The sequence below is a fragment of the Pleurodeles waltl genome, chromosome 11, assembly GCF_031143425.1.
Source record: "Pleurodeles waltl isolate 20211129_DDA chromosome 11, aPleWal1.hap1.20221129, whole genome shotgun sequence".
Classification (NCBI taxonomy): Eukaryota; Metazoa; Chordata; class Amphibia; order Caudata; family Salamandridae; genus Pleurodeles; species Pleurodeles waltl.
The window spans coordinates 869666030-869678922 of NC_090450.1; the positions used below are offsets into that span (position 1 = coordinate 869666030).

Here is a 12893-nt window from a genome sequence, read left to right on the forward strand (position 1 = left end):
AACCTATGCCTGGCTGGATCATTTCTTGTTGGAAGAAGGATTAAGACCATAAAGCATATACTTTACTATGGATCACATAGTGATAACCCAACTTACTTTTACTACAGCTGGATAATTGAGAGGATTCAGAGGGATGTGGCAGTCCAGAGGGGTAAATTCTTTGACTTGTTAGCCTATTTCAACTGGGAGGACAGAGAAAAACGTGCAATTTGAGGCCCTGTTATTACCACCACAGAGAAAGCTGTTATAGGTAGTAAGAGACTGAAAACTGGGGAAACATTGGGGCAAGACATTCTGCAGGGCCCTGGGTCCCCTTCTCATGAATTCTGCTCAATGCCATCGGAAAACAGGGGCACCTCAAAGGGTTGATGGCAGAAGCGGCCATAATTGTGGTCTACAAACCTAGAAATGACCTTTAAATGTGCAGCTCTTATCTATTTATTTTTTCAAACAAAATATTTTTCATCAATAACATAGTGGTTCTGTAGCCATTGCCCAGTATGCATACATAGTCAACAATATATTTTGTAAAACTGGGCTAGTATATCCACAACCACAATCCACATTAGTTCCTAAACAAGATTGCTAATGGGAAACCTTGTTCCCCAGCGGGAATCTCCCAACTCTCCCTCCAACTACCTCTCCCTCGGGCGGGCCCATCCCCTCCCCCTCACCCCCCCCCCATCTCTCCTCATCAGATTAGTTTGTGGATTCAGTAAAGGCAAGGCAATCACCTAACTCTGTCCAGGAGCCGCCCTACCCGTCATTACCCAGGGTTATCCTGCATCCAGGTAATCAAAGTGACTTACCAGGTGATCCCCTAGTCAGATATGGCGTTGTGTCCACCCCACTACCGCTCTCACCGGCCCCTCCTCCCTCCAGCTAGGTTCGCTTCCCAAGTAAATGCAGACTCTATGGGCCTCCTGCCCTGACACACCATTCTGAGTAAAACACTGCCCCGCGCAACAAAGTCCACCCTACAGCACTGAATCTGGGTCCCTGCTGCATATTTCCAGTGCATCACAATCCTATGTTTGGCAAGTATCAGGGCAATGACCTGTTGTGATTTTTGTGTTCAGTAGGCTGGCAGTAAAGGCGCAGTAGGCATCCCTGGGGTGAGGAGGTATGGGAACGGTTGTAACCTCCAAGAGGAGACCCATACCAGCCCATAGTTCCACATGTAGTCTCAATATTGGCTCCAAGAAATTCATAATGTAACTCTCTTAGGTGCTGCAAACTTTGCTTCAAAAGGTGTTGGCTCTGGAGTCACTTGTACTTTGTGCATTACCCTCCCTTGCAAAATCTACATCCCAAGTGCATGTTCTTTCTTAAATGCTACCTTTTCACTTTACAAAGGACAGGAGAAAGAGGGCACCATCTTTGGCAAGGAATAAACCTCAGCAAAGACAGTTCTGCAGACCTTTCATTGCGTGGTTTGTTTTATGAAGCTTTTGGGAGAGTGGCTCATGTAGTCATACAAGCATGTTAGAATGGATCCATTGAACAGGTTGACTTCTTGTGCTCATTAATGGAAGTGTCACGAGAAGGCTATGGATACAATTTTCTCTTGCATGTGTGCACATTCTGTAAATTACATGACCACCAGTGCTTATCACATGTGCTTTGTTCTACTGCTGAGAATTACCCCATGGAAGCTCTCTGATGAATTATTTAAGGTTGTAGTGAGACTTGAGACTGCACCTTCTCTTTGAGCAATTGCACCGGTTGAAGTTCCTCCTCACACAAAATTGGGGAGAACATGGCTAATTGATCTGAGAGCTCAGCTTACTTCCTGCCACAACAGACTGTGTGAAGATCTGGCACAGCAGGAGGTAACATTTATTCATCACAGTCTACAAGTATTCTGCTTTCTACTTGGAGGCTGAATGATGAGTGATTGCTGGTAACCTCCATTCTGGGAAAGTGGTGAATCTATTTTTGACAGATGGGTATCCCATAGCAAAATAATTGCATTGTGATAGATACTTCTAAACACATATTCCACTCATTAGGAATATCCCCAGGCACCTGACTGTATATGGAAGATTTTAAACTGCACTGCTTCCACGCACTGGTAGGTGGTCATCGATTCCACACTGACTTCGTTCTGCATTGGAAGTGATGTCACATATATAAGTGCCACTTCTGAGAGCTAACATCAGTTATTTTCTGTGCTTTTGTAGTGGATCTGGAACTCTCTTCTAACTTTTTCCTCGTGAGGTGACAATTGTTTTTTTAATTTAAATTACACATTTTTCCACTGTGTAGGGGAACTATGTCCCATCCTAAAACTACAGGGTTAAAGCCTTCTAGCGACTGTTGCGAACATATATCTGTGACAGACTTTTGCAAAGGTGTGCCTTCGGTGTATGGGTTCAGGACGCACAAATCCTAGTCCTGCGAGGAGTGTGCATTTATGAATCCTAAGTCAATCCAGGAGTTTGAAGCATAGCTGCACGTTACAAAACACTGAAGTATCTTGCAGAAGTCCCGCTTGAAGTCAAGAACACTGACATGCTTCCGCTCTCGGGCCTTTACAAAGACAAGTGCTCGCTCCAAGTCTTCTGAGAAGTCCAAGTGCAAGCCTAAGAAGGCCGAGCGAAATTCATCCCAGTTCACTACTCTCACCCTGAGACGTTGTGAGGAAATCAGAATACCTCATTCTTATTCCAGATCACCTGCACAGAATGCAATTCTTCAACTGATCCTGATGCACCCAGAGTTTGAGGCCATTGGCACTGTTACAACCCTCAGAGAGGTCATGTTGCAACCCTTTGGCATTCTTCTGACTCCTCCTTATGCGCTTTTCGGCCCGGCAGGTCAACCTCCTGAACCCATCTTGGTTTATGCTCTGACATCGAAGCAGACTTGCAACCTAGCACCAAAGTCCATTTATTTGGCATCCGCGTCGCCCCGATTCGTCTTGAGAAGGCCCTTATCCCGACTGTCCTGTTGGACTCCGTGCCAAATTATCTTGGCCCTGTCAGAGGTTGCATCCCAAACGGATGCAGCCTGTGCCAGTTCACCCAGATGCTGAGAAAACTATTCCTCTTCCTCAGAGCCACTCCCCGTCACTTGAACAACTTTTGGGTCTAACACATTATGATGACAATCTCTACAAGAGGATAATGGGTTAGATACTTCCCAGGGCACTGGGTTGTGTTCTTTACTGGGCCATCAACAGAAAAGAATGCCTCCTTTTCTGTGGTGATGAGACGGGCAGTGAAGGTTCCTGACTTACACATGCCAACTGTAGAGGTTAAAACAAATGTGTTGAAAGAAATTCTGCAATCTGGACAGACCTTTTCTGAAGCTACTACTATTCAATGAGGCCCTGCCTGACACTCTAATATACACCTGGTCTAAGCCTTGTTCCTGTTCACCAGTGAACAGGCTGGCGCCAGGTGACCCTCACTTCTTGACACAACACCCTAGTCTAGAAAGTCTGCTGGTTTGGACCTCCACCAGCAGGATGAATCCAAATCCATTCCTGACTCCTCCAGACAGAATTGAAAAGAACTGAAGGTTCCGATGGATACAACTACCTGTGGATTCCTCACCTAATGAATACTCCCATGGCGCCAGCATTCGACGAATACTCCCATGGCGCCAGCATTCGACGGAAATCTTCTTCCTAGTCTCTGCACGTCGACGAGGACGTCACTCTAGCCCACGCGGCGCCGTCTGACGTCATACAGGCAATAAGAGGTCCTCGACGACGTGCCGACGTCAGTTCCCTTTTTTCCGTGCATTCGAAACGGTTATCTTCGAGGGAGCAACTGTTACTTTCGTGGTTACAGTGTATTTTTTGCTGCGTAGTCCTTCGCTGCAGTAATAATGTCGCAGAGAAAGTCGGGTTTTAAGCCTTGTCGTGAGTGTGGGGGCAAGATGTCAGTTACGGATCCTCACTCCGACTGTCTTTGGTGTTTAAGCTCCGACCACGACGTCTCGACTTGCGATTCATGTCAGCACATGAATCCAAAGGCCCTCAAGGAACGTGAGGCGAAGTTGTTTATGGCGAAGTCGAAGAAAGAAAAACATCATAAGAAGTCTTCTTCGCCAAGGCATCGGCGTCATCAAGACTCCCGGCGCCGTAGAGAATCACGGCGCCATTCGAGCAAGGAGACTCGTTCCAGGTCTTCGGATCGGCGCCGGAGGACTTGGGAGGTCAGTCCCACGGTCACGCCGCATCCATCGACGCCGTTGCCCTCTCCGGCGTCACCGACTTCACCTGGACAGGCGTCGGTGATTGAAGTGGTGCAGCCTCTGGTGTTGTCCCCGGCGTCGCAGACGTCGAGGTCGGGGTCGCCTTAGATACAGGCACCCCAGTATCCGGCTTTTCCCACCCCTGGAGCCGATAGTACCGCATTCCTAAATGCGATGTATACCATCTTCCAACAGATGGCTCCAGGGGGTGCTCCGGCTGGCCCTTTGGCCTTTTCATTGGGTGATCCTGCGCCTCTACGGCCGGCACCCTTTATGCCCTTTCTCCCTTTTGGGAACGTGGGCTCGGCGCCGGTGTCGGCGCCGGTGGCCGCTCCGGTGGCTTCGGAGGGATTGGCCCCGGAGATTTCCATCCCGTCGACGTCGGGATTTCGTCCTGTGACTCCGGTGGGTCCATCCGCTCCGAGTGCTCTTTCATCGGCGCCGAAGTTACCTGTGGCGCCGGACGCGGCGTCGGTGGCTTCTGAAGATCGGCGCCGATCTTCGGCTTCGGCGGAGGCATTGTCGACTCCGCGTATCGAGCAGAGGCTTCATTCGAGGAGACGTGCTCTCCGTTTATTAGAGGAGCAGGAGTACCAACGAGTCCTGGAAGAAGGAGAACTAGAGGACTCGGTTGATGGACTGCATGGTCTAGATACAGCCAGTGGGCTGGACACTTCCCCTGAGTGGGATCTTTCGTCTCCAGGGGAATACACAGAGGAGGCTGCTTCCTTTCACGCAGTGGTACGGAAGGCAGCTAGTTTTCTGGACCTGCCTTTGCCGGTGGCAGAGACAAAACAGAACCTTCTGACAGAGGTGCTTCATCCGGCCTCAGCTGCAGCAGAGCCTCTATTGCCCTTTAATGACGCTTTGCTGGATCCGGTGCTAGAGGTGTGGAAGAGACCAGTATCTTCCCCAGCGGTTCATAGAGCCGTAGCCAGGAGGTATCGAGCTGCACCAACTGACCCTGGCTTTCTTTCTAGGCACCCTACACCGGAGAGCTTGGTGGTGCAGGCCTCCTGTTCATCCAAATCAGCGCCTGGTTCTTTCCCGATGGTGCCTGGGGACAGAGACTCGAAGAAACTGGATGCGCAGTCCAAGAAAATCTTTTCGTCCTGCAGTCTGGCGTTGAAGGCCACCAACGCAACTTGTATCCTGGGGAGATATGTTCATGCTCTTATGGAGGACATTTCCTCATCATTTACGGAGCTTCCCCAGGGTCTTTTGGATGTTGTTTCAGATGCCCAGGCTGCTGCGACCCAGATTATTCAGGCTGGGCTGGATACGACCGACTCGGTGGCCAGAGCAATGGGCACGACTGTGGTGGCAAGGAGACAGGCCTGGCTCCGTAATTCGGGGTTTTCTGCAGATGTGCAGTCAACCCTAGTGGATCTCCCTTTTGATGGGGACAAGCTGTTTGGCGCCAAGGCAGATTCGGCCTTGGAACGTTTTAAGGAGAGCAGGGCCACAGCCAAATCGCTAGGACTCCAAGCTCCTTCTTCCTCTGCCTCTTCCAGGATTTTCAGGAGGTTTCGGGGATTTGGGCGTGGCTCTTCCTCCTCTTCCTTTCGGGGGAGATTCCAGCAACCTGCCTCTTCCCATCCCTATAGATCTTTTAGAGGGAGAGGGAGGGCCCGCACCAGAGGAGCCTCTCAGCAGCACTCTGCCTCTTCCTCGTCCTCTGGAGGGGTGCAGCAGGGAAAGCAGCCTTAGGCTTCCACCATTTCCCACTCACTCCTCTCCTGTAGGGGGAAGATTACAGCATTTTCTCCGCAAGTGGAAGACTATTACAACGGACACTTGGGTTCTCAGTATTGTGGGAAAAGGCTACACCCTTCCCTTTCGGGAATTCCCGCCCCTCATCCCGCCCCGCCCATCTTATTGTTCAGAAGAACACCTCCTGTTGCTAGAACAGGAGGTACAAGTCCTCCTTTCAAAGGGCGTGGTAGAGTTGGTCCCAGAGCAGGAAAGGGGTTGAGGTTGTTACTCAAGGTATTTCCTGATTCCCAAGAAGGATGGTCGGTTGAGACCAATCCTGGACCTGAGGATCTTGAATTGGTTCCTCAAACAGGAAAAGTTCAAGATGCTGACCCTAGCTCAGGTGCTTTGGACGTTGAACAAGGAAGATTGGATGGTGTCTCTCGACTTGCAGGATGCTTACTTTCATATCCCGATACTCAAGTCACACAGGAAGTATCTCCGGTTTATGGTGGGAGCGCAGCACTATCAGTTTGCGGTCCTTCCGTTTGGTCTTACTTCAGCACCTCGAGTCTTCACGAAAGTGATGTCGGTGGTTGCGGCAGAGCTCAGAAGGAAGGGGATAGCAGTATTCCCTTACTTGGACGACTGGTTGATCAAAGCCAAGTCGCCGGAGCTTGTGTCGCATCATCTGCAGTCAACGACTCAGTTGTTGTTCGACCTGGGTTTTTCGGTGAACGAGCCCAAATCTCACCTGGAGCCCTCTCAGCGCCTCCTGTTCATAGGGGCAGTACTGCATACAACATTGAGTCGAGCCTTTCCTCCGCCTCAGCGGATTCAAGATATTCAGGAATTGGTTCCAATGTTTCGAAATGGAGCGGTAGTTCCAGTCCTCAAGGTCCTTCGTCTGCTCGGTCTGTTTGCCTCCTGCATTCTATTGGTCACGCATGCTCGCTGGCACATGAGGGCTCTTCAGTGGTGCCTCCGAAGGCAGTGGTCTCAACACAAAGGAGATCTAGAAGGTGCTGTCAAGATCTCCAGAGATGCTGCTGTGGACTTGAAGTGGTGGATTGCGAGCAACAATCTTTCACAAGGAAAGCCATTCGCGCAGTCGCCACCAGTGGCCACGGTCATAACGGATGCTTCCACTCTAGGGTGGGGAGCTCATCTGGGGGATCTGGAGATCAAAGGCCTTTGGTCTCCAGAGGAGCAGATGTTTCATATCAATCTGTTAGAGTTACGGGCTGTACGTCTGGCTCTCAAGGCCTTCCTCCCTTCCCTTCGTGGTCAGTCGGTACAGGTCCTGACGGACAATACTACCACGATGTGGTACATAAACAAACAGGGAGGAGTAGGGTCGTACCTTCTCTGCAGAGAAGCTCTTCGACTATGGTCTTGGGGATGCAGGGAGCGTTGGGGGACGCGTTTCAAATAACCTGGTGCAGCCAGTTGCTTTACGCGTTTCCTCCCATACCCTTGATTCCTCGAGTATTGAGGAAGATTCGCCAAGACCGGGCGCTAGTCATCTTAATAGCTCCGGATTGGCCAAGGAGGGTGTGGTACTCCGACCTTCTCCAACTCTCAATGTGCCCTCCGCTCCGTCTCCCTTTCAGGGCAGACCTCCTCTCGCAGTCGCAGGGGCAGGTTTTACACCCCAACCTCCAGAGTCTGCACCTACATGCCTGGAGATTGAACGGGGCAACCTGAGTTCCTTCTCTCTCCCGCCTGATGTAGTGGATGTTATATTAGCGGCCAGGCGACACTCCACTAAATCTATCTACGTTAATAGGTGGTCTAAATTTGTTGCGTGGTGTGGAGAGAGGCAGATTGATCCCTTACATGCTCATCTATCGGACGTTTTGTCTTTTGCTCTCTCTCTAGCGCAGAAAGGTTGTGCAGTGGCTACCATTAAGGGTTATTTGTCGGCCTTGTCAGCCTTCATTTGTCTTCCAGACCAACCATCGTTATTTAAATCCCCTATTGTTATCAGATTCTTGAAAGGTCTTCTAAATAAATATCCTCCAAAACCATTCGTTATGCCGCAATGGGATTTGTCCTTGGTCCTGACTTTCCTTATGGGGTCCCCTTTTGAGCCTATGCATTCTTGCCCCTTAAGGTATTTGGTTATAAAAACAGTTTTCCTGGTAGCGATAACATCTGCAAGGAGAGTGAGTGAGTTGCAGGCCTTATCGGTAAAGCCCCCTTATACAACTTTTTATGGGGATAAGGTGGTGTTGAGGACCAAGGCTGCTTTCCTCCCGAAGGTTGTTTCACCCTTCCATTTGGCTCAGACAATTACTTTGTCCACGTTCTATCCTCCGCCTCATCCTTCTAAAGAGGAAGAAAGACTGCACCGTCTGGACCCAAAGAGGGCGTTGAGCTTCTTTATTGATAGAACAAAGGATTTCAGGCTGGAGGATCAGCTGTTCATCGGGTACGTGGGCAAGAGGAGAGGAAAGGCAGTCCACAAGAGAACACTCTCCAGGTGGGTGGTTCTTTGCATTAAAATCTGTTACTCTTTGGCAAAGAAGGACCCTCCTGAGGGCATTAGAGCTCATTCCACCAGAGCTAAGTCGGCCACTTCGGCCTTCGCCAGGGGTGTTCCTGTGGTTGACATCTGCAAGGCCGCAACTTGGTCGTCCCTTCACACTTTTGCGAAACATTACTGTTTGGACTCTGAGGTCAGAAGGGACGGCCATTTTGCACGGTCAGTGCTGCAGGATTTCTTGGTTTGACCATTTAGGCACCCGCCACCGGGCGTGGTACTGCTTTGGGACTCTATTCATTAGTTGAGGAATCCACAGGTAGTTGTATCCATCAGAAGAACGAGTTACTTACCTTCGGTAACGACTTTTCTGGTGGATACATTAGCTACCTGTGGATTCCTCATGGTCCCACCCGCCTCCCCGTTGCCTTTCTGGTCTTACCAAGTAATCCTTGAGTGCGCTCCTCTTGGTCTTCAAGGTTGCAATAGACGTTGTATATATGGATACGTGTGTATATTATCTGTGTATATATATATATATATATATATATCTTTGTGTACATACATGATTTGCATATATTTGTTCGTTATATTAAATTTACAGCTATTCATTGCAATATTGTGTATTTTACAAGGTTATGGGATGTTGCCTTGCTCTTTCATTGCATTGGGTGGTTGTTCTCATGCACGTAAAAAATGTTGGTACTGACGTCGGCACGTCGTCGAGGACCTCTTATTGCCTGTATGACGTCAGACGGCGTCGCGTGAACTAGAGTGACGTCCTCGTCGACGTGCAGAGACTAGGAAGAAGATTTCCGTCGAATGCTGGCACCATGGGAGTATTCGTCGAATGCTGGCGCCATGGGAGTATTCATTAGGTGAGGAATCCACAGGTAGCTAATGTATCCACCAGAAAAGTTGTTACCGAAGGTAAGTAACTCGTTCTTTTGGGTAACTGATATTTTTCTTGATCAGCCTAACTCTCCAGTCAGTCAGTGCTAACTGTTTTCTATGGCAATATTCCTGTGCACTATAGGACACTGTTGGCAAGATCTTGCTGGCAGTCTGAAGAATGTTGGGCCAGCCTCGATCAAACCATATAGTATGGGATAGATGCAGCAAAATACTGGACTGGACACTACTGACTGCTTAGGCAGAGCAGTCAGCACTAATGTGGTTCTTTGGCATCATGCTTGGATGAGATCCATGATCTTTCCTGGTGATGTGCTGGCTTCTTCGATGGATATGCCATTTAATGGCTCCCTCCTTTTTGGCAGGAAGGCTGATTCAGTGCTGCAGCACTTAAAAGAAAGCCAAGCCATGGCTCGTTCCAAAGGCAAGGCAGCATCATGAGCAATTTTGCCCCATCCAAGGCTACTCTTGAGGTTTGGCATACTGGCAACACCAAAGCCCACCACCTCCACAGTAGTCACTCCAGCACTTTCGGGCTCTGGGATCAAGCAGACCGCGTCCTGCTCACCAGGGGCAGTGAACCTTCCAGTGCCCCACCCCTGTGGCATCAACCTCCAAGCCATTCTAGTGTGCCCTTTTTGGCACATGACCATTCTCTGGGAAGCAGGAACAAACCTTTCCTCCAAGGGTTGCAAAATATAACCTCTGGCAGCTAGGTCCTTCTGATCGCCTAAGGAACCTACACCGAGCCATTCCTTTTCATCCAGCACCTCTTCCGCACACTTCAGAGCAGACCCTTTTGGCACAGAGAGGTTTCCAGCCCAGAGAAGAAGTACTGACTGTTTCTCCCACTATTTTCTCATGCTGAAGAATAATGGAGGCCCTTGTTCTATGTTAGATCGATGCCTTCTGAGCACCTTTTTACCAAAGGACAAATTCAGGATGCTCACACCCATGTAACTGGATTGTTCCTTTGGAACTGCGTGATGCCGACTTTCATGTTTCCCACCCTGCAGTCCCAGAGAGGCTACTTGAGGTTCCAGTAAGGCCAGTCACATTTTCAGTTTGCCATGCTCTTCTTCGGCCTCACCAGTGACCCTGGGGATTTAAAGGAAGTAATGGTAGTGTGTGCAGCACATCTTCAGATGTTGGAGGATTCCAATATTCCTCTACCTCAATGACTGACTGCTGAAGGTGAGCTTGTTACAGTCTGTCATAGAGTGCTTCCAGATATGGTGAACTTTCTGACTTCATTAAGGGTCACTAGCAAAGTATCAAAGCACACCTGATTCCTTTGCAAAGGATGCTTTTCATCATGGCCATTCTGGACACTGTGCGGTTCTGGGCCTTCCCTCCATCTCAAATCCAGGGCATTTGGGATAGGAATCCAATGTTTTGGGCTTGATCCCAGGTCTCAGTGAGAGTGGCTCTAAGACATTTTGTCACTCTTTGCCTGTTACATCCTGCTTGCTTATTGACTTTGCAAGGTGACATATGTGGCCTCTGCAGTAGAACCTAAAGTCTGTGGGAACAAGTCTCAGGCCAACCTTTCGGACTCCATCCAGGTGTCTGAGGAGAATGAAAAAGTCCTCCACTGGTCACTGCTTGACTGCAATTGAACCAGGAGCAGACCCCTCTCCCTGCCCCAATCAGAGTTGATGCTGGTAATAGTTGAGTTGCTGCTGGACTGGTGTGCTCATCTGGGAGAGGCAGCGATCAGAGCACTAGGGTCTCTGGTAGAGAGCCAATTCCATATCCTATTGGAGTTGTGTGCCGCTCATGTGGCACTGAGAGCCTTCCTGACATCTGCCAAGGGGAGGCTAGTTAAGGTTCTCATATTAACACTAATGCCATGTGCTACCTCATCAAACTGGTCAGAGTGGGGTCCTGTGGCAGGAAGATCTTCCCCCTTGAACTAGCTGGAGCGACTGGGTATTTCCCTGGTTGGTAACCACCTGGCGGGATCTTTGAACATCATGGAGACTAACTCAGCTGGTGATACCTAGCGGATCACAAGTGGCAATCACAACTCAGTGTGGCGCACAGACTCTTCCAGCAATGTGGAACACCCTGGCTTGATGTTTTTGTCACTGCCAAATGCCCAATGTCACAACATTTGTACACTGGAGTTTCTCTTAAAGACTGACCTCCTATATGCTTTTCTGCTGGTGCCTCTCCTGCCCTGAGTTCTGAAGATTAGGAACGACTGGGTGCAAGTCTTCTTGGTTGCTGAGGGTTGGGCAAAGGGTGGTATCAAGAGCTTCTGGCCATGACCTTCTGTCTTCCTAAGAGGTTACTGCTTTAGGAGGATTTCCTGTTACAGTAGCAAGACATAGTCCAGCCCCCGGCTCTATGCATTCTGCACCTCTGTGGTGATTGCGGGGCAAGAGTTGACTGCGTTCTATCTTCATCCTGAAGTTGTGGAAGTTATCCTTGCCATCAAGCATCTGTCTACAATGTCAGGAGTGGAGACACATTTAGGTCCCGGGATGGGCTTGTAGTGGGCACAGTTATAGGTTATTTGTTGGCTCTTTTGGCCATTTTACTTTTGCCGGAGAATCCATCATTGTTCAAATCACCTGTTGCGATGAGGTTATTAAAAGGCCTGACACACATGCTTTCCTCTAAACTCTGCTACATTGGGCCCTTAATTTGGTCCTTACTTTCCTCGTGTGCACTCTTTTTGAACTAATACACAGCAAACATTTACGTCTCCTGACTCTGAAGAATTTTCCTTATCATAGTAACTTCTGCTGTCCGTCCTAGTGAACTCCCAGCTCTTTGTGGAGTCTCCTTAAAACCTTTTCCCATATAAAGTGGTGTTGAGTACTATGAGGCGACCTTTTAATCCAAGGTTGTGACTCTTTCAAGTCAGAAATCCATAACTCTTCTAACATTCTTTGTTCCGCCTCACACCTTGAAAGTGAATGGGAGACTCCATCAACTGGACCCCAAGGGAAGCTTGAGCTTTTACAGTGATCTTGCCCAGACCATTTGGTGGACAGTTAGCTTTTTGTGGAGTTCTCTGGGGCAAAGAAAGGCAGTGCAGTGAATGAAGGACTCTGTCAATGTGGACAGTCCTCTGCATTACGGGTCTGCTACCGGCTGGCCAAGAAGCAGCCTCCAGAAGGACTGAGGGTCCCTTCCACCAACGGAAAGGCTGCTACCAATGTGTTGGCACACAGAGTGCCTATTCTGGATGTATGTCAGGCTGCGATGTGGGCATTAGACCATATCCTCATAAAGCACTACTGTATTAACAGCCACATCCAACAAGAAGGGCATTCTGCTTGTTTGGTCCTAGCAGGACTCCTTGGTCTGAGCCATTTCACAGACACACCATCTTGGGAGATACTGATTTGGTATATCATCTAAAGATGGGAAATCTGTGATTAGAAGTATCCATCAAAAGAGTATGTTACTTACATTAGGTAATGTTCTTCCTGGCTGATACTCTATCTAAAAGATTTGTCTCTGCCCCCATGCGTCCCTGTTCTGTGAAATGGTCTCTTTAAATTTTTTTTTACAAAAAATAAAAGTTTATTAGTTTAAATATTGGAACGTCAGCATTTTCAGGTAGTGTATCTTGAAGAAA

General features: G+C 48.9%; 1 protein-coding gene across 2 annotated transcripts in view; it reads left to right on the forward strand.

The window, feature by feature from the left end:
• The window catches only part of GLTP (glycolipid transfer protein), a 189159-nt gene that overhangs the window by 94884 nt on the left and 81382 nt on the right, over positions 1-12893 (forward strand). The gene's annotated exons all lie outside the window — the stretch shown is intronic.